Genomic DNA, 22042 nt, shown 5'->3' on the forward strand with positions numbered 1-22042 from the left:
GAGGAACTGTACTCCATTTCATGGGGTCTGTAGCCTTATTATATTTAGTGGTAAGAATTCTGTCTGAAATAGGGATTTTGACTTTTAAAAGAGGTTTGTAAATGCTAATAGTTTCAAGGACATGCAATTTTGTGAATGTATTTTTCATAATGAAAAGGATTTTTCTGAAATTGAGACTTTAAAGACTCTGTTACAACTTAGCCAGATTCTAGGTTCATGGAAGAATATTCTTCTGCCAAATTCCTCTACCCCATGCGAGGAGAGTTTTAGGCCTTGCATTCCATATTTCCACAAAGGAAGACATATTGAATTGACAGTATAAACCTATACACATTCACAAAATACCTACATATCACAGCACAAATAAATTCATGGGCTAACAGTAAAATGCCTATCTTTCCTCTCCATTAGCAACAAAAGCTTAGCAACTGGTAAACAACCTCCTTTCTGAAGTGTCCTTGAAAGTCTCACAGTGATTAAACCAGCCCATCTCTTCAGAAAGACCCAACACTTAGCACAGGTACACTTCTGCCTACTGGATTGAATTTGTAAAGAGGAACAATTAGATTTTAAGGAGTTTGACAGATGAGCTCCTGTGAAAGGTACATTGGCTATTTGCTTTAATAACATGAGCAGTTAATCTTTAGCTTTACCTTTAAGAGGATATGGGGTTTTTTTACAGATTTTGAGTATCATGTTTTATTGTCTTTTGAATTTGATATAGTATGTTTCAGTTGACCTAGCAAAATAGCTTGAAAGCTCTGCTCAGCACTAAGTGCCTGGACCTGAATTACATGGTCCCATTTAGATGGTCCCCTTTACAAAAAGCATTGATAACTGCATTAATTGTGAAGAAAAGGTCATTTTGCTTCATTTTAGAGACAGCTTAGCACATGCCATTTGCAATGCCCTCGAATTAACTCTTAATCCAGTAAAAATTTTGCAGGAATATTCATAGACGCAATGATTCATAAATATGGCACTTGTTTTTATAGAGTCACTTTTTGGAAAGGTATTATATATTTTATACTGTTAAAGAGAACTCAAGGACTATGATCTACTAATTAAGCTGGGGTGAGAATTTGTCATTCATATTGATACCTTGTTTGAACTTAGTTAAATCACTTACAGTCTGTCCTTCAGAGTATTAACTTTGAAACTATGTATAATAATATTTTTGTTAGCTAGCAATCTTAACTGTTCTACAAAGGTTTTGTAAACTTTAATTCATATTTGTAAAGCAGTTTTGATGTCATTGCAAAAGAAATCACTGTAATAATTGTAAAAGTGCAAAATAATTTGAGCTAAAGTACACACATTTTCATAGGATGCATCTTCATAAAAAATAAACTTGATGAAACGAATACTAACCATTGACATTTAATAAATCAGGAAGTGTATATGAATATTTATGACAAAAATGTACCAGTAAAGAAAAATCTTTGAAACTGTCAATCTATTTCTCTGCAGAGAACACCCAAACAAATGTAAAATCAACTGTAAAGCCCAGGTCCTCTCTTGGAGAGTTTATTTAAAGGGGTTTAGGCATTTCTTTTATAACCTGAGATAGGTGCACAAGAGAAATCCAACAACATACTCATTAAATTAAACAAGAAACTTCTACTGGCAAACTTTTCAGGAGCCTGGCGAAATTTAAAGTAAACATTCCATCAAAATAATGCATTTCACAAAGCATTGACTTAGCAAATTCTAACCCATGAAACACTGAATTACCCAGATATCAAGAAGAGGAAATCAGGAGAAGAAAAGAAGACAAGAGAGAAGGAAAAAAAAAAAAAAAAAGTAAGATATAGCTGCCACCCTTGGAAACAGCATGGTCTCAGCTGCCATAAAATCCACAGACAATAGACAGTAGTGATGTGACCATATTCTGGCCTCCTCTGGCCACGTGCCCAGGTGGGGATTGCAGTCTGTTAGCCACTCTGAGGCTAGACTGGGGCTCCAGGGGCAGGATATGGGACATTGATCCTGGTGTGCCAGTGACTGACAACTGGACTAGACATCTCCAAAAGGGGCAGGTTGTGGGGCACCATCTCAGTTTTGCAGAACTTTCTCTGACCTGCCTCACACAAACACTTTGGTTGGTTTGAGCCAGTAACCACTTTTCTCAGTCTCTCACAGTAACAAATAATTAACAGGATAGAATATGTACCTTAATAAAATGACACTTCTCTTTGAGGGAAGAAAAGAAACAGAATTGATTAAGTATTTTCAAGTACAGCCCTTTTACTATAACTGCATACTTTGCAGTCATATTAACTAAAGTTTAAATTAGCTGGACTGGAGGAAATTATGTAAGAAAAGATGGCTTTTAAGTCATTAGCATAAAATCAGTCAATTTAATGAAAGGAATCCAGATAATTCAATATTATTCTTTTTATTTCTCCTTAACCTCGTTAGCTTTTCTGAGGGTAAAATACCCTGAACTTTCTCAAACCAGCTACTCAATTTCAAAAGATCCTAAGATTTTCTTTTGGCAGTCATTATAAGTTAGGCTGCCAACAGTAAAACCTAAATAAGCTCAGGAATTCTAAAGGCATTATCAGATGTCAGGCATTCTGTACTTAATTGAGCTCAAATCCTTGTAAAATTTAGACCAGCAGTGTATCCCAAACAGTACAATATATCCCAATATTTAATTAATCCTGGATTTACTTAAACAAATCCACTACATATGGAAAAAAAAAATCAGTAATTTGACCACTGTGGGCTTGAAAATATTTGATTGATTAGATTTTTTTTTTAACATGGTCTTTAACTCAAGCTTAAATAATATTACAGATTGCCTTTTACTCTGAGTCCCAAAAGATCCTGCTCCTTCTGTCTCAGATACAGCAAAATGATATCTTTAAAGATTTTCCAAATGACAAACTTGTTGCAGGGTTAGTGACACACCCTCAAACAAAATACAAAAGAGAAGCAACTTCTGCCACAGAAAAGCAACCTTAAGATGATGAGTAGGATACAGGATGAGATACAGTAAGAGTGAAAGAATATTTGTGGAGAATCAAGGATAAGCATGTTTTGTCTTAAACTTTCTGACTATTGTGACAGGAAAGTTGTGATTGGAAGAGACGTTCCTGCAGAGATGGGACAGTGCTGTTCTTAGCCAATGTCCTTTCCCACCTTGAAACTCATGGTCAGTCATCCCCTCTGTCCTTACCTGATTCACTTCCTGGAAGGCTGTACATGCATGAATGAAATGGTTTGAAAAATGTACTTTACCAGGTTAGCTACAAAAGCAGTGGATTCGTCTCATCTTCTCTCTTTTTCCTCTCATTCCTTATCTCGCTACCCCATTTCTGGAGCATCCATGAGGCAGGACTAATGCAAGACATAAAGACTGGTAAAGATCTTTCTTCCCTTTCTCACTTTTCCACCTTTATTTCCACCCCCCCCACCCCCCCCCCCTTGCTTTGTCTGGGCAAACTGCAGTGATAATATTCTACCCCTCACGCTGTATTGAAGTTTGTTGTGATAATTAAGGGCTTGTTAGTCAGAACAATTGAGACTAAATAGGCTGCTAGCTGCCAGAGGTAAGACAATTGTACAATAAAGTATAAGAACTCTCTAAAACAGGACTGGTGTCTTTGGTCAGCTTGGTCAGCACCCACCAAGGCAGAAGAATTGCTTTTTTACATCTTTCTTTTTGTAATTGGGTTTGGGGTTGTATTGCCACCTAACGGCTTCTGACAACCTGCCAAAATGGAGATGGCAAATAAAAAAATAAATTAAAAATAAATTGCTACAGAAATCATCCTTCACCTACCCCGTTCAATCCCACAGCAACTTTTAGCATATACTTTTAAAATATACCTCTCTTATCTTTAACTTTTCCTAAACAGCTGAGATAGCCTTAATCATTTCATTTAATAAATAAATAAACAAGCCAAAGAAAAGACAGGGAAAAACAGCTTTTTCAAACCACAAATAGATATGGAATTGAAAGCTACAGGCAAACCATTGCCTATGACTCTTAATATTGTCTCTGTGTATTAAGAGTGCACAAAACACCTAGGAATGCTATTATTCACCTTACAACAGAACATAGTTATTCATGTTACATGTGCCATAGGCAATCCAAATAAAAGAACTCCTGGCTGGAGAGCTGTGCTTGAAATTACAGCACAGTAATCAAGTAATTGCAGTGTCTACTATAAAGGCAATCTCCAGATGCAACTCTTAGCAGTAAACATCTCAAAATTCTCTCAGTCGGAGACCAGTCCAAAGTAGGGCTGATTATTCTTGTTTGTTCTCTTTGTTGTTCACTGATAAAGGAAATGCATCTATTTTCATCCCTGATTTTGATACTGTTGCTCATCCAGTACTACCACACTACAGGAAACTACAGAGATGAGAATAAACACCTTCTATTGATTTGGATTACTCTTCTCAGGCTGGATAAATTTTGCATTAAGCAAAAATGCTTCTTTCTATACAGAATTCTTATTTAAAGAAGCTCTTTTACACTTTTTATCATGGTTTTTGAAGCGAAAATGTTTTCCTTCTGCCTTTGTATCATATGAGAGATTGATTTTAGTTGCTACTCACCACTCCATATCTACTCTTTTCTTGAGGTTTGTTTTTTTTTTTAAATCAGCCAACTCATTCATACACAGACTCACACTTCCAAGATGGTAGAAAAATAAGTTGGAGTACAAGACTCATACTATAATCCAGAATTTAAAATCACAATCCCCAAAGATAACTGTTGTTAGCTTGTTTTCCTGAAATTTTGCTTAACATAAACATTTGTACTAAAAATAAACTTTTATATTTATAGCTTCTAAAATGAACACCATATTGATAAAAAATGTAAAATATTAAGGTGAGTTATCCAATCAACTATGAACACTATCTAACTAAAAATCCCACTAGAGACTTTTATCATCCTTCATGCTTCTCAATTTCTATTCACAGCTAGCTGTTATGGCCTTTTTTCCCCTCAAATCCTGCCATTCTCTCCTGTATATTCACTAAGTGTTGTTTTTTTTTTTAACTCAAGCAAGAGAGCAAGTGTTTCCACAGACAAATCAAATATATTTTCCATGTCTGTTAATTTCCTGCATAAATTGCAGCATGCAGTGTACCTTTCAAATGAATATTTTCATTTATTTTCACCTGCATTTTCAGCATGTGCTTAATGAAACACAGTGAGTGGGGCTGGAAGGGCAATTCAAACACCAAAAGGATCAAAGCAGTTGCCATACAGGGGACACTGAAAAGGTTCATACTTTTCAATTTGTGAATGAGAAGACTGAGGGGAGATGGAGACTGATGAAGTCATGAGTGCAGTGGGAAAAAGAGAGAACAGAACTATCACCAAATCTCAATAAAACTACTAAGAAATTGTTTTAAAACAAATAACAAGTTTTTCTTAAAGCAGTGAGTAGCTTTTGATTAGCAACTAGTCACGCAGGAAATAGTAGGAGCAGATAGTGCTATGAGGTTTAAAAAATAGTAGACAAATTCAAGCACAATGGGTCTATTAAAATGTACGAAATAGAACAAGCAACACTTGTGGATCCTGGGGGCCAGAGAGAAAATGCTGAACTGTTCATGTGGTTTAAACTAAATGAGAATCAAAGTCATGTATTGATTTATTAATGATACGTAATTAACCAACAATCACTGAACAGTTAATCACAACAACAGATAAACCACAACACTGTATACTTACAAAATGCATTGACATTCCTTACCTTAGAAATTGAGACTAGATAGAAATTTCTACTTCTCCTTAGCAGAAAAGGCAACTAATTAAAGAAAATTCACAGCTGAATATTTTAATTAGATTCTTTACAAATTCCCTATTGAGGAATCTGCACTGTCATAAGTAGTTTTTCATCCTGGCATACCAAAAGTGCATATTGAAGCTATCCAGAGATCCATCTGAAAAAGCAGTTATGTTTCGAGTTGTATCTGAGGTCGGGCATTCAGCTTTTTGTACAACGGTGCATATTTAAGAAATGCAAGTCATGAACAGTTAAGATATATTTAATTAAAATTATCTCAAAAAAGAACTTTAAATGGACTGCTTTAGCTTAGAAAGTCTAAACAATTAAAGGCATTAAACAGGCAAAGCTCTTATAAATGGTAACTGAGACTATCTTCAAGTTGCAGCAAAAGTATATGCAAGAGCTAATGCATATGGCATGAAATAAAAACTTCCACAACTTCAAAGATATTGACCCTATCTTCTTCTGAAATTTATTCTTTTCTTTGTAACTCTGCTTATATAAAGAAATAAATTTGGAATTTACAGTGCTAGCTACTTTGTTTTATTCACAATATGAAAACACAATATTTAAACAATATGAAAAGACATAAAATTGTGTCAGCAATGTATCCCAAAAAAAGGATAGATATACACCAAAATTAGCCTTAGACCATAGAACAAGACTAGAAACTGCAAAAGAAAATGCTAATTAGAAAAATCTGATACATTGAAAAAGCGATTGTATTATGGTGTGATGAAAGTTAGCACTCACAGAAAACAATGAATCTTTGATTTCAAATTAACTAATTCAATTACACTGCTGCAAGTTAAATCAATGCTTACATGGCAGGTTTAAGTAAAGAAATAACCTTCTAGGTGTAAAAAAGCGTCTAAATTCCAAACTCATGTATAAGGTTTCCAATCTGATTTTTGAGACTGAAACCTGCAAATAAGAAAATCACTATGTTGCAACATCACCAATACAGAAAGAACATAAATTCCAGTTTGCACTTTCACATTTTTAATGAGCAAGGTATGTTTCATAACTATAAATTAATGTTTACACTAAAAGAGCCCTTGGAGAAAAGATGTATAAATTGCAAACTTGCTCACAAGCAGCTCTTTCAAAGCCTTCCCAGCTCTGCTTGAGATTACAGCCTATTAGAAAGACCTGTCAGTCTTGCAAGTCTTGATGTTTCAGCCACGTACAAATTATAAAATGCTGAAAAATTGCTTTTGTCTCTTTATACTTTATTTTTCTTCTAGACAACTCCACTCTCCCCTCCACTGCCCTCCTCTCTCCTCTCTCCTCCCCTCCATTATCCCCTCACTTTGCCTCCCTTCCCCTTTCCCTCCCTTTTCCTGTCCCCTCTACACTACTTTTGCACGAGATAAAGCCAAAAAGGTTAATATGAAGGAAAAAACTAGTGTCCATAACACAGTGGTTGCAAAAGAGTTGTTCCAAAACTCAAGTACCTCCCAAGCCTAGGCAGAAATATATTTCAAAAATCCCTGCTTTTGTAAATGTTTAGATTATTATTCCCTCCAAAAGCTGAATCTGTCCTGTGTTCAAGAGAAATTTGATTAGTTTTGACATATATCTTCTCTTATGGTCAATTGAAATCCAAATGCTAAAGTTTTTACTATCTTATGGCTTTGCTAGACTGCAAAAGGCAATCTAACAACTGAAAAAAAGGATTTGGATTCTCAATAGCAAAGGCAGCAGCTGGTTCAAGGCCCCAGAAAACTCTGAAATCCTCTCATTAAAGAGAAAAGTACATCTGACCTCCTGTTTTCTTTCTATATAGCACAATGTAGATATTTTTAATACATGCACGTCTACTAGCAATTTTATTTTCTTAATGTCGGAAGTAGACTGAATGATGTGGAAGTTTGATGGTGAGAAGATTAAATTGCTTTAAAAATATTGGATTTTTAGATGTAAGTAATGTTAAATAACACTAGTAAGATACTGAGAGCTAAGAAGAAAATGGAATTAATTAGGTTTGTATGCCCAATTGGAAAGAGTAAATGCTGCCTTTTAAAACAAACTAAGTCTTATGTTTACTTCAGAGGATCACTGTTTCACAGGAGAGTAGAAAGTAGAAAAGGAGAGCATGTGATCACAACTCAATTAGAAAGACATTTAAAAAAAACCCAAAAACATGAAACTTGTAAAAAAATCAGATTTAGATGAATTAAAGAATTATACTGATACTATAGATGTGTAGATGCTTCTGTACCCAGGAGGAACTTGTTCTTCCCAAACTGGGAGATGGTGGCCAGCAAATAGGTAATTCTTTGGAGGCTGATAACCGAATAAGTTAATCTCCCTCTGTCCCACAGTTATTAGTCACAGAGGGAGAGAGCATGAGGAAACAGATACAGGAGCAGGATATGGCTGTGTTGCTATCTCACACCCAAGTCTAGTGACTCTACGCATGTGTGGGGATGCCAGGGTTCAGTCATTTTGCCGTCACCACTCCAGTCCCTAGTGAGAGACTTTCCAGAGAGAGCACAGAAAACAGTAGTGCTGGGAGCAATCTCCATTGCTCACTGAGCAGCTCTTGGAGGCCTCACCTCCTGTCTCAGCTCCAGAAGCAGAATTAAACAAGCATCTCCATAGGAGAACAAATGCCAGAATTAAGCAAGAGAGCAAATGCCCTCTTGCATCACACCAGATGTGTTTGCCACAGGTAGCATTGGCATATAACACTCCAGTGACATGTATTTTGAGGAAAACGTTTTCTCTGCTATTTCCCTTAGCCTACATGGTGGCCCTGCTGCTAAACCCTGCTGCCAGAGGAACTTGCCCATTACTCATTTTATCTGAAATTTTAGTCTTTTCAAGACTGAGATTCACAACATGAATAAAACTTGTCCTGTGGAAAGAGTAAAATGACATCTGTCATGTTACAACTGGCTCATTGCACATACCCAGCTGCTTGTACAGCTGAGAATCTGTCTTGACTGATGCAGCCCTTGCAATGGAGGAGCTGAAATTCAGACTTGTTAAACAGGCTTCTAAGCCAACAGAGAAACTTAAATAACAATTTGTTGTATTTAATTTATGATCTCATTATTTATAACTTTATTTCAGGACTTTAGATATTTCAGAGGGCTCAGCTTTCTTACTTCAAGGCAACATTGTGGTAAGCAATGTGCCAAGTCTTTCTATCAAGGAATCTCAAAAAAATGAAAGGTACAAATTGAAATTCAGGGACAGGAAGGATGTGGGTGTGAGAAGCAGAGAAGGATAAAAGGTGCATAAATCTTATTTTTCCACATTTTCTGAATCTTCATAATCATTAAATCCTGCGAACTTCAGCAATGCAAGCAGGAAGGTTTAGGAAAGAAAAGTATTCAAAACCAGTTTGGAAGTTGGAGCAACCTGGTCTAGTGGAAGGTACCCCTGTCCATGGCAGGGGAATTGGAACTAGCTGATATTTGAAGTCCCTTCCAACCCAAAGCATTCTAGGAGTCCATGAAAAGAATGGACATGTCTGGACAATGTCATTTCCTTTTCTACATTTTTTTCCCCATGTTTACACTGGAATGGCAGAGAAGAGGGGCTCTTCTTAAGATGGGTGTCTAAAAAGCAATTGCAAAAGAGCAATGGCTTCCTCACTATGTACACCACAGGGATCATATGTTTTGCATTCACAGGGTCCAAAATAGTATGTTCAGACTTCAGCTCCAAGGGTGGTATTGATGGTCAAGAGATTTGCTCAAGAAATCAGGTTTGGTGGCATCTGGTACTCACATCTCAGGTGCCTGCAACATGTGCTTCCACTTTACTACCCTGGGAAGGCACCTGGGATACCTGCAAGTAACTTCCCAGGATACAGGAAGGGATTTTTCACTTCTGCAGTGTGGTCTGGGGGAGCTGAAGAGCTCCAGGAGGGTCCTTATGTTTAGGGTGCTCAGGGTCAGCACTGTAGAGCAGAACTGGCAGCTACAGGTGCCAGGCAGGGGTCTGGGAGGATGGGCGGGAGGAGACACTCTACAGCACAGAGAGATTGTGTCATCTGGAGGGAGGGGAATGGCTTTGTGTGCCACTTTTGTCACTGAGAGGGGTTCCCATGCCCCTTTTTCTCGGAGAAAAAAGCAGATTTCCAGCTTTTCACCAAAAAATTTCTGAGAAGTGATTTAGAGGGAAAAGAGGTGATGCTTTGAGGAGAAAAACTGAAATAATTAGTAGGTGACAAAATGAGCATTTTTGAGGGAAAACTGAGGGATATTAGAAATTTCATAGGTCACATTTCAGGGGGAAGATGAGGTAAATTAGTGGAGAAATGAGATTACTGAGGAAAAAGCTGAGGAAACTTGGAATAAAATTAGCTTTTTGAAGAAAAGTGATGAAATTTAGAGAGAACAGGTCACATTTTGGAATGGAAATCTCAGGTACTTGTAACAAAATGAGCTTTTTTGAGGGGTGGAAATACGAGGTAATGTGAGAGTGAGAATATTTTAGAAAGATTTAAAAGTATTTTGTAGGGACATGCTATGGAGGAGAAACATGAGAGAGCGCAGTTTTTGAGGAACATACGGGGTGCATCAGAACATATGTGGTAAGAATTTTGAAGAGAAAAGCTTAGGTTTCCTAAGGGAGTCATCAATATTGTAGAGAAGAAAATTTGAAGTAACTGAGGGAACTGAGCAATCAACAGTGAAGAGAGCTGTCACTAATAGAAGTAGTGTTGAGGTTACTGATCAGGAATAAGGTGAGCATTTTTGAAAATGAAAGCTGGGATACATCAGGGAATATATTAACAGTGATGTGGCAAGATGTGGAAAGGAGGAAGTTTTAAGGAGGCCATGCTGAACAATCTGTCTCTGCGAGGTCATTCTGGCTCTAGGGTACCCAAGTGTATTCAGTACCATGTATTTTCAGACTCTGTTCTATATTTAGCAGCCTTCCTACCCCACTTGGCTGTAGCACATGCCAATCAAATTGTACTGTACTTGTCATTTTTACCCTTGCAACAGCTGTTGCAGTTCTTGCACTGGTGAGGCAATTCTGTGTTTGACCAAGGACTACTACAAGGAAACACAAGGGTCATAGTTCTTAATCCCCAAACTCTCTTTAGACTCAAGTCTGAAGTCCAGATGGGAGTCTGATGATGTTGCAGAGTACAGAAAAGATCTTGTAGTTCTGCAGGCCCAGTGGAGGGAGGGAGGGAAAGAGGGAAGGAGATTTCAAGTCTAAATTTGGTGATATTGCACTTTGCTAGGCATGAGCTTAAAAAGTAAGGATGTGGGTCTGCAAGTGAGCTCAGCCCCATGGGGCTGAAATAGAGGGTTGGGCTGTGAGCAAGATGGGGAGAGACTCGTGAGGGGCTTAAATTTGGTCCCATGTCATGGGACCAGCATGAAAAGTTATGGATTTCCCCATGCAAGATGCTGTTGAAGACTAATTTCAAGAATATACAGAGTGCATTCTTGGGATTGGAGCTTGGATATGTAAAATCTGATTGACAAGAATATAGAATCAAGAGTAATTCATTTTTCACCTCTGAATTTGGTATCAGCACCTACTGAACATTAACACTTGGATGTAACTAGAAATTTCAATTTTTGAATTTAATCAGAACTTCAATAGGGAAAAGTGGTCAGAACACATATGAAATTTTGTGAAAATTGAAACAGAAAGTATACATTAATGAAAATTGAAAATTAAATGTTGATGTGAATGAAGGCATTTTGTCAGTTCAGATTGCCATACCTGTGTATCTAGTTTTGTTTTTATAGATGGCTAACAGGTTTTTACAGGAGGCAGTTGCATCTTACTACTTCAAAAAGGATTTAGCAATGCAACTTGCAAAAGTAATGACTTGGTGTACATTGGGAATACAGCACTTTAAACACTTAAAACAACAGGATAGCATCAACTGGCAGAGAATTAAGTACTTCTGCAAAAGTCAGTACAAATATTAAAGCATGTACAATACTTTACAGTACTTAGGTCTTTATGGAATTTTCAAATCAGTTTATGCAGTTGATTGGGATTTACTCAATTTACAGCCTAAACTGTGATTTACACAATACTATAAGCTGTTGTATGATTTCCAATTTGTAAAAGAGGAAGATGTAAATTGTGTGTTTGGCTTTTAAAGACTACATAACTTTGATATTGGCAAACATTATTGGCTGAGTAAGATGAGATGTAGGCGCCCACATTAACTTTTTATACTCTTATGATTATTTTGTTCTCTTACTTTGGTTAAAATCACTTTCCTTAAGGACCTCAAATCCTCCACCCCTCATTTCAAGTGGAATCTAGCAACACCAGTTTCAAAATTTCTTCGCAGAATAAACATCAAATTTGGAGCTAACTACTCTGAATTATGTTTCTTGATTTTTCAAATACATGAGGGCAGCTGATACATCCATCTACACTGGACGTATAGAAGACCAGCAGCTCTCAAGAACAAGCATTTCAAGTGTAGAGGGATAAACAATCTTAGCTGAAATAGCATCAGACTTTCATGTCTAGACAACTGAAGGTCACTACATTCTAACCAAAAATGGTTCCCCTTCCTGTTATTCTTGTCTTTTGTCACTATCTAATGAGCAAAAGGAAAAAAAAAAGTCTACTGTTTTTTGCAATTTTAATAATCGGCCCATTTTTCTTCAGGTGTTGTTTTTATCTCGGGCCTCATAAAAATAATACTTGATTGTAAAGAAAGAAAAAAACGATGATTTTTGAAAAACACACAATCATTTAATAACAACTCAAACCTTGGACTACCATAAGAGAAAGGCAATAGATTGGAATGATACATCATATCAAATTTGTTCAGTAACAATTTAACTTCTGTTGTGCCTCAAGAGAAAAATCTGAGACTGTATTTATCCTGGGTTTTAAGTGAAACAGATGTAAATTAATTTTTAATATAAAATTAGTATTGCTCTTTCTGATGAGGCACTCCTAGAAATCCACTGCATTAAATATTTTCAATCTGACTTTCTCTAAAATACTCCTGGGAATGTGTACAGAGTATCCCTTATTCATGCAGAAATTAAGTAGAAAATAACCAGCAAGAACTTTAGCATAATATTCTGTGCAGAAAGAGCATCAGCAGCTTCTGAAAGCAATCCTGACACTTTTTCTTTCTGATGCACAACATTTTGGTTGCAACCCTATAGGGGGGTTCTGCCATTTAAATGGGGATCTCTTGCCCTTCTGTGTCAAAAAATATCAAAAAAAGACTGTCAGGTATCAAAAGGGAAATCCAGCACTTGGGGAAAGAAAAGCTGTGTCTCTCGCTGGCACACTATTGCTGCTTTTGCTGAGCTCATGGAGGCCCATATGAGTTGCTTGGATTCACCTTTCTGTTCTATCAGTCACTCTTAGGCCACTAGTGCCACTAATGAAACAAAGGTAATATTAATGCTGTTTAGTAGCACTCACATGTTCAGAAAAGGCAACAACGGGGCCTGGCAAGTGCTGCAGGGTGGGATGGGGTCTCTGAGATGGCTTCTGCTAAAGCTTGTCCTGGCTCCCTCTCTGTTGGCTCCAGAAGACCCCACCTGATATCATCCTCCTCAGTCTTGGGTCTACAGGATTCCTTTTAGGTGTAATCTTAACAATCTACTTCCTCCTTTTTGTGTTTGGTTTTTCCTCATTAATTCCCAGCTGAAGTTTGCCCATGTTCACCCACAAGCTATTAGACTTTTCTCTGGCCACCGTAACTTTAGGTATAGAAGGAGATTATTGTTTGTCTTGCAGCAATAACCCAGGCTGGTTTTATCTGAGCTGATGACAAACAGCCTACCCAATACTTTCATGGTCTTGAGAAAGCAGGTTTTACCATAGTAAAACCTAGCCAGGTTAAGCCAGGCCTGGGCATGTACCAAGACCCTGCACCAGGGACAAGTTTCTGACTAATGAAAATTATACTAGCTCTGTTTCTTTGATCACATATCTTATACAATTCATTCCTTGTATGAAACCTTAAAAATAACACTGCTGATGTGTCCTAGTAGCAGTGCTGTTACATGTCAGCTGTTGTTGCACTGCAGATCCTGGGAGCTGGTTTAAGCAGCAACATCAAAGTGTTCAGGCATGGTCCAAAGGCTGTATCAAATAGTTCCTGCATGAAAGACAGAGTAGACCTAAAGAAGTAGAGTAGTCCTAAAGAAGACCAAGATGGATGCTCATGGAAGGTGCAGGAAATTCTCTTCAGCTTTTTCAAGAAAGTTACAATAAAAGAAGAGAGAGGCTGAGTCTCTTTATGTCCAGTAGGCAGCCACAACATTCTAGTCCTATTCTAGATCTTTATCTTCCCTTTCTAGTACCTCATGTCTCTTCTCTTCCATGCACAGTATTCTATTTTTAATGCAGTACTTCCATGGTCTGGCAAGCAATCTGAGAAAAGCAGAAATAGCATGTTAAAAATGGGATTACATATTGCCAGAGTAGAATCCTCCAGCAGCAGTGACAGTGTGTCTTGCTATGGCAGTTTTGTAAGAGCACTAGCAGAAAGGGATTGTCAGTAAGGATGATCTTAGGATTTGCAGATTTTCTGAATAGCAGTTACCATAATTATAAGTTTAACTACAGATCTTGCAGCATTGCTAGTTATCACTGTGTTAGCATGTTATTATTCTGACTAATCTTTCATTTCAATTGCAATAGATCTCAGGGGCCCAGCTATGAGAGGCCACTAGACAAAGCATGAATAGTCTTACAGAGTGAAATGACTTGTGTACTGAGGTATTTAAAACTTGAGACATGGCAGTAGAAGTTCCTTTTTTAGGAAACAATTACATATTTTGAAAAACACTCTAACCAGGCAAAAATTCGTTAAAATTTATAGAAAAATCTAGTACTTTTAAAATAATTAGAAATTTGTAAGATCATAGGGTAAGAGTAATATTTTTAGAAAGGTAGCTTACGTGTACATACGTGCCTATTAAATTGCACACATACTTACATGCCCTTATACAAATATTTCTTGGAGTAATTTTTCTCCTTCTTTTCTCTTGTCAATAGTCCTCTAAGAGTTTCTTTCAAAATCTTAATGCACTCATTGTTTCCTCTGTAACGCATGAATAATGTAGATTTTCCAAACTCTAAATGAAATTACAGTCTACTACAGTGTGTTGGATAGTGAAAAATGCATATAGCAAATTAGATAATCCACCCCCTTGAGCCTGAAATACTTGATCCCTTTGAAAATGTAATTTAAAAACACAGGAAAGGCTGCATAGTTTGGTGTAAACTGAAAAATGTAAAACGTAAAACATTTGTAAACTCTAAAATGAAAATCTCTATGTTGTGTATAATTAATAATATGGAAGCTTCTACTGTCTTAAACCAAGCCTCTTTTCTAAAGTATTTTTCACCAATTTTTAGCTCACTTTGCCCCCACTTTCAGTAGTTTTTTGCTCCAGGGATCTATAAAAGAGATACTCCTGCTTATATATGAAGAGAAAAAGATTTTTATGAATATCAAACAAGCATAATTTATGCAGAAAGTCTATTTAAAACTCTGTTTGGCACTTTTACTTGCATTAGTAATATGAGAACACCATTAAATGAATTTTCCAAAAATGTGTTGGACCCCAATTCTCTCAACTCATTCCCATAGTTACTCAGTCTTCATTGCCCAAGGACTGCTAATATATTAGTATTAACAATATCCTCTTTATTACCTTGCATAGAGATACTTACATGTTCTCTTGTGTGAATATATTTGCATTTATTTATACACATATGTATTTGCAAACTCATTTAATTAAATCTGGGTCCCTGCAAAACAAATTTTTAAAATCCTTAAATTTTTAAAAATTTCAGCAAGAATCAGAATCTTATTCTTTGATTCCTGTATTTTATCATCAGTCCTTTTAGCCTCAGAACATCAGATAAGACTTTTACAGGTGATAGCCTTTATGGGCTTTGCATCTTCTCACATACCACCATGCTCAAGTTTAGCCATACTGGTTCAACTGATTTTTGTGATGTCACACATGTGTCATGGAGGCACATGAAAACAATTTCAAGAAAATAAAAATCTCAGGCAAAATTTAATTCTCAACCAAAATCAAATGGTTGAAACTAACAAATGACAGGGGGAGCCACAGTGACACTCCAATAATATTTAACAAGTTCCAGGTGCACTGTTACTGTCCGGGATATCGTTAGTACGTTGATGGGAATGATGACCCAAAGTGCACACCTGCTCATGCACAGTCACTGGGGGGTCTCTCACTCAGCATTAGCCAGAAAATCAACTTGCTTCATCCAAAGGGTTGTGAAATTGCTCAAGGAAAAATAATCACTCACCCGGGAGTGAGGGGTGGGAACTTAGTCCTGGGAAGTCTCCTTGGATGCCATCCCAGTCCCCCGGGGAGGTTTGGTATCACTGACAGACAGCTTCATGGACACCACACATGGATTCTGTCAGGGGCCCCATTTATAACCTGCTGGGTTGAGGCTCATGGTCACATATGGTCACAGTCCAGAAATTTCTCTGCCTCACATTGACTGGGGCTCCTTTCTCTTGTCCAAGGGCTCCTGCACTTCTCATTCCCACAGCTGGGGGTGAGGTGTGGTGGGGTCATGGTTGTACCTGTCACAGCTCTGCTGTAGTGCTGTGCAGCACAAAAGAAAGGGCACGGGAAACTGGTGGTGGCCAGGGGAGTGGGCACTCCTGCTATCATATATTATGTGCTATGTATTCTTCATTGGGTTCATTCACAGAAATAATATTTTAATTTTTATGACTTCTTCAGATTTTTCTTGTTTTGTAGATGCATGTAAAAGAAGATTTTGTATCATTTTAGGCTACAGAAACCATTGCTAACAAGATTCTAGAATGATTTAGGAAGCTACACTAACAGATAATGTTATAAAACTGCTCCATATTTAAAAGAATTCAGGGCTGTCAGTACATTTTACTACCATATAAAGTAAGATATCTTATCCTTTCCTATCTTATGCCTTATCAGCAGGTTAGTCTTGCCAATTATCCTATTACCCATAGTTTCAGATACATTACTGAGCTATTTGACTTCCTATCATTTAATTCTCTTACTTAAAATGATTAAAACAAAAAGGAATCAAAGTACATGAAGCAGTAATGGTCACTTCAGACTAGTATGCAGAACCCTGGACATACTTTAAAGATGGATTTAGGAAATAGCCCATACAAATTTGGTGATACAGAACTATTCCAATAGTGCATGATTCATAACTCACAGGAAGCACACGAAGCATATGCTGCACTGAGTTATGTCCTCTATTACCTCTCGCCTGTTTACTGGGGCAAGTTGGAACACAGCTTATCTTTGTGACAATTCTAGTCCTGATACTTATTATATCTTCAGCTTCCCAAGCTTAGAAGATTTCTGTACTTACTTGTATAAGGAAATCAGAACATCATTATTAATAAATTAATCACACACTAATTGTGATTATAATTATGCATCAAATAATCTGCTCATTTTTATTGGTCATTACTTTCATTTGTAATCAAACACATACTTCAGACACATACTTAAGGTGTGTGTTGTAAAATAAGAAAAAGATAAACTCTTTTTTTTTTTTAGTTCCTTACTTGTGCCGAGCATTTTTTTTTTCCTTGGGTAAGCAAATTCTTTTTCAAGATAGTCACTGTATTACTCATTGACTTATTTATTTTGAAAAGTACAAACAATGAAATAAACAGAGAGCAAAGAGGGATGTTTTCTGTTAAGTAATGAATTATTCAGGCAGTTAATGACAGAAACAATGACTTCATTGAAGCTACAGCTCTCTAAGGCAACACTATTAAAAACAAACAAAAAAAAAACTGTACTGAGACAGAGCCATCCTTTAAGTTAAGAATCAGAGCAGGTGCAGACTCTGTTGTCTGAGGGTTGTCACTGCCAGCTGAATGAACTGTGTGTCAGCTTTGACTGGCATGAGTAGGCAAAACTACTCCTTGGCATCCAAGAAAAGGGCAATGGTGAATTGAGCTAATCTGCATATCACAAAGCCTGAGAGTTGGATTCGGCTCTGCTGTTACAACTATGGGCAAAGGAATGACAAAGCTGGAATGGGGAATAATTTCTAAAACACTCACGTGAAATGCTGTCCACAGTGAAAGACATGCAAAAAGAGAATCCACAGTCTTAAAGATACTATTCGCTGTATTTATGTGAAGCTAGATCCAGCATGATGCCAGTTAGAGGCATAACTGATACACATGTAGGTACTTCTTTCACTCTTACTAGTTATTTTAAGTAGGATAAACATGTGCCTATAAATCCTTTTAATACTTTTGTGAAATACTTTGCTTCACCAAGTACCCCATAATAGCCACCAGATTGTTGATCAGGGCACTTCTCCGACAGACATGTCATGTTGACAGTTGCTCTAAACTGAACTCTCTTGTGCTGTGTTTTAATAGCCACGCTGTTGTCTCAAATGAATTGCCCAGTTTTCAAAAAGATACATTTGTCTCTTACCTTCAGCTGAGGGTGTGAACAGAGACTCCTTCAACAGAGATGCACTCAAAATTCTGGGTATCATATGTCAAGATCAGCAGTAGTAGTATTTAAGCCACAACCTTTTATAGACATCCCATTAATTATTGTATATCCTGGTCTAGACTGATTAAGTGAGAGTGTTTACATCACCTACCTGGGGGAACTAAGTTAGTTAGTGTAAATCAGAAGCACAATGCAGAGAGCTTCACTCTTTCACATAGAGTGAATCAATGATTAGAAGTTTCAAAGTAATCTTGTCTCCTTTGCCATGTTTCAAAGAAGCCTGTCTCTTGCAGTTGACAATGTATAAGAAGTCTAACTTAGGGAGTTAATTATGTCATTACTGTTTTAGCATTTTCCATTCAATACAGGAAAATTATGTGTTTGGTTTAGACTCTGTGTTTTGTTTCAAGAGCTCAGAAATTAAGCACTGGGGTGATGAATATCACAACTGACCCAACTCTGTATAGAGATTGATGCTAAACAGTGAGTCTCATCTTGATACTACTTTTGGTTCCCAGTGCTTTAACAATAAGCAGATTAAGCCACAGTATCCTTCCCAAGATATTCCAACCTCAGCCAGATACACAGGTCTTTATTTATCTATGTTTAGAACATAGCTATACATTCTTAAGACTTATACCCTGGATTTATCCCAGATGTTTGCTTCAGTACATAAACTTCAGTTTGTACAGAATTAAATGGCTAGGGCACCCTGTAAATGCAACTTGTATAAACGCTGAGTTGGTACTAAACTGGAATACTGCTTCCTGTGAACTGCTGAACTGATTTAAAGATATTTGCTGTGTATAGGCTTATACAATTGAAATGGTAGTGCCCTACACATTGAACTATTGATTGTAGCACCTATTATATTTGCTTATGGTGTCATGGCTAAGGCTTTTTAGTGTTCTCATAGTATGACTACAGTCATCTGAAAATACTGGTAAATATCTTCTTGGAACTTAAAGTTTTTAATTCCAAAATGCAGAAAAGTTGAAATTCTTTGGAGATTTCATTATTAGTAGCAGCATTAAATATATTTTGTGCTACTCTTGTGGTTTAAAGCAGTCCTAAAGCTGTTAGCGAACTCTCCGGTGAGACAGGGCTAAATAGAGATATTTTGCCACACAGTTGTATAGATTACCCTCTCCCCTAAACTGTGTTGGTGCCAACATTTCCTGGGAGTCCCACAGAGCAATAAACATATATTCAGCAATTTCCATGTTTTTCCATCAATTTCTAAAGTGTCTAACCAGTGCATCTTAAATCTTATTGAATAAGACTGCATTTGGAGATTATCCTGTGATCTCCATGCTACAAAATTTTTAACATTATTCTCTAGCTCAAGGTAGGATGAAGGGCTATGTGTTTGGACAACCTCTTGTACTGGGTCTGGCAGGGATGGAGTCAATTTCTTTCCCAGCAGCCAGTAGGGTGCTGCACTTTGCATTTGTGACTAAACCAGCATTGATAATATGTTTTAGATATTGCTGAACAGTGCATCCCTAGTATGAAGTTCTTTTTCTTTTCCAACTCTCTCCCCAGCGAGTATTTTGGGGCTGTGTAGGAAGCTGGGAGGGGACACAATCAGGAAAGCTGATTTGAGATCACCAAGGGATATCCTGTGTTATGTAGCATCATGCTCAGAAATAAAAAGCTGCGGAGGCTTTTGTGGTTTTATTTTTGATGGGGGGTGGGGGAAAGTAGCCCTTGCTCAAAGACTGGCTGGGAAATGCTAAGTGCTTTGCTTTCGTTTTTGTTTTTGTGGGGTTTTTTGAGTGGGTTGTGGGGGTTTTTGATTGTTTTTATTTTTATGGTTTTTGTTTTGTTTTGTTTTTTTATTTTGTCTTTCTTTTGCTTAGTAAAGTAGCTGTATCTCAGCCTACCAGTTTTCATGTTTTGGTCTTCCTATTCTCTCCTCCAACCTGCTGGGGTATGGGAGTGAGTGACTGAGCAACTGTGTGGTGCTTAGCTGTAGGTTAATTCACAGCAACTCTACAAAATTAGCTGATTATAAGACCAGTTGGAGATTTAGAAATCAGTACAGCTCCCTCTGAGGCAGTAAAAGAGGACTGTACTTAAAAAAAGTATATGGGGAATTTCTCTAACACTTTTCTGTAGCTTCCTTATGGGAAGTAGAAAGTGTTCATTGATTAGGACATTTAAAACCAGACTGGCTTTAACAAGAAAATATGATTGCAGTGAAATCTTTGGCAGTTTGACAATATGATTTTATATTTCTGTTTCTGTGACAGTTCTGATTCTGGAGTTCTACTGAATCATTGACAGCCATGGCAACATGATGGGAAAGGAGACAGCAGCACCATGCTATTGGAGCTGTGAAGCAGAGAAACTGTTGTTGCTTGAGTTGATTATAGCTAGTAAAAAAAAAAACTTGTCACAATAAAAATACGCTGACAACCAGAAACAAATCATCTTTCTAGTCCCCTTGGGCCAATCAGTTACACTGCTCGTGACTAAAACACATTGACCATCTTGCAAGGAACAGCACTGTCAAATTGAGTGCTTTGGACATAGCAGTTTTGTTATCTTTGTTCTCCTTTTTAACTGCCTCTGAAATTTCATTTGTACGCTATATATTTTTTTTCCTGTTTTAAACTGTGTCTATCTTCATGATGATTGAGGTTTTCACTTTACATTATACTGGATTATGTTTGCAATATATTTCAGAATCCTTCAAAATGAGAAATGTTACAGTAGTATTGTTTCTCCCAGTTTTAATGGTTTTACTATTATTAAAAAAAAGTGAAGCCAAACCATACTCTGGATGTTTTATAAGTGTAACTTAGAAAAAATCAAGCACCTGTTTCATAATGATATTGTTCATATTTGAGTTTTCTGTCATACGATTTAATGAATTTCACTGGTTATAATTCAGTTGCTTTTAATTAATATGCAATGCTTTAATTTATTTTTTAAATAAACATCATCTGCAATATGTTATTTTCCAAGATTCTTATATTGCATGTACTTTATTTTGAACCTGATTGTTTTCTGGAAGCACTAGTAGCTACACTATAGAATCTAAAGAAAAAAGCAAAAACAAAACTAAGCAAACAAAACCCATCAAAATCTAGAGAGAAAAAACAAGAAAAAAACCAAACTTGCTCTCAGAAAACTCAGCACCTCAGCATATGCATATGCAACAATTGTCTTTCTCACTGTCTCTTTTTATCACAAATTCTGCTGCAGTTAGAATACGAAATGTATTCTTGAATAAGAACATTTTCCACATCCCAGTAGAATATGCAGGGTTATTGTTCTAAGACATTTTCTCCCTCATTGACAGACAAGAGGGTGCTTCTTTTAGATCTATTCTCTGACTTTTCTTTTTTTTTTTTGTGTGTGTGTGTGTGTGTGTGTGTGTGTATTGTTGTTTTCAGTATTAGCTGCTGAATCCATCATATATATTCCTTCATCTAACCAATGTCTCTTTTTTCCTGCTTCATATCCACTATAATAAGATTACCTAAAAAGAGTAATTTATAATATGTATATACATCTACCAAATCTGTGCTCTTTCAACCTATAAGAAATGAAGGAGGCTGTAAACTCCCATAACAAGGTAGCAATACATCAGATAGACAGCCTCATGCTCCAGAACAATAATCTACATAACACTAAAATTAGCTAAAACTATCTGAGGACTACATTTTTTTAACACAGAATTTTTAAGGACTAAAATTTTTAATATAGAATTGTTAAATCTAATTGAGATTTCTAATGTGAGAATATGGAGTTAATATTAAATAATATATCAGAAAAAGATATGTTTAAAAAAACAGCAAAAAAAGAATTCTG

At 36.7% G+C, this 22042-nt stretch overlaps 1 long non-coding RNA gene across 1 annotated transcript; it reads left to right on the forward strand.

Annotated features, from left to right (window-relative positions):
• Window positions 1-463: 463 nt before the first annotated feature.
• Window positions 464-21179, forward strand: LOC148225321 (uncharacterized). Its single transcript, XR_015805633.1, has 2 exons — window positions 464-602; window positions 20476-21179. It is a non-coding gene; the product is annotated as an uncharacterized LOC148225321 (long non-coding RNA).
• The last annotated feature ends 863 nt before the right edge of the window (window positions 21180-22042 follow it).

Source organism: Sturnus vulgaris, chromosome 1 (genome assembly GCF_052056855.1).
Source record: "Sturnus vulgaris isolate bStuVul1 chromosome 1, bStuVul1.hap1, whole genome shotgun sequence".
NCBI lineage: Eukaryota > Metazoa > Chordata > Aves > Passeriformes > Sturnidae > Sturnus > Sturnus vulgaris.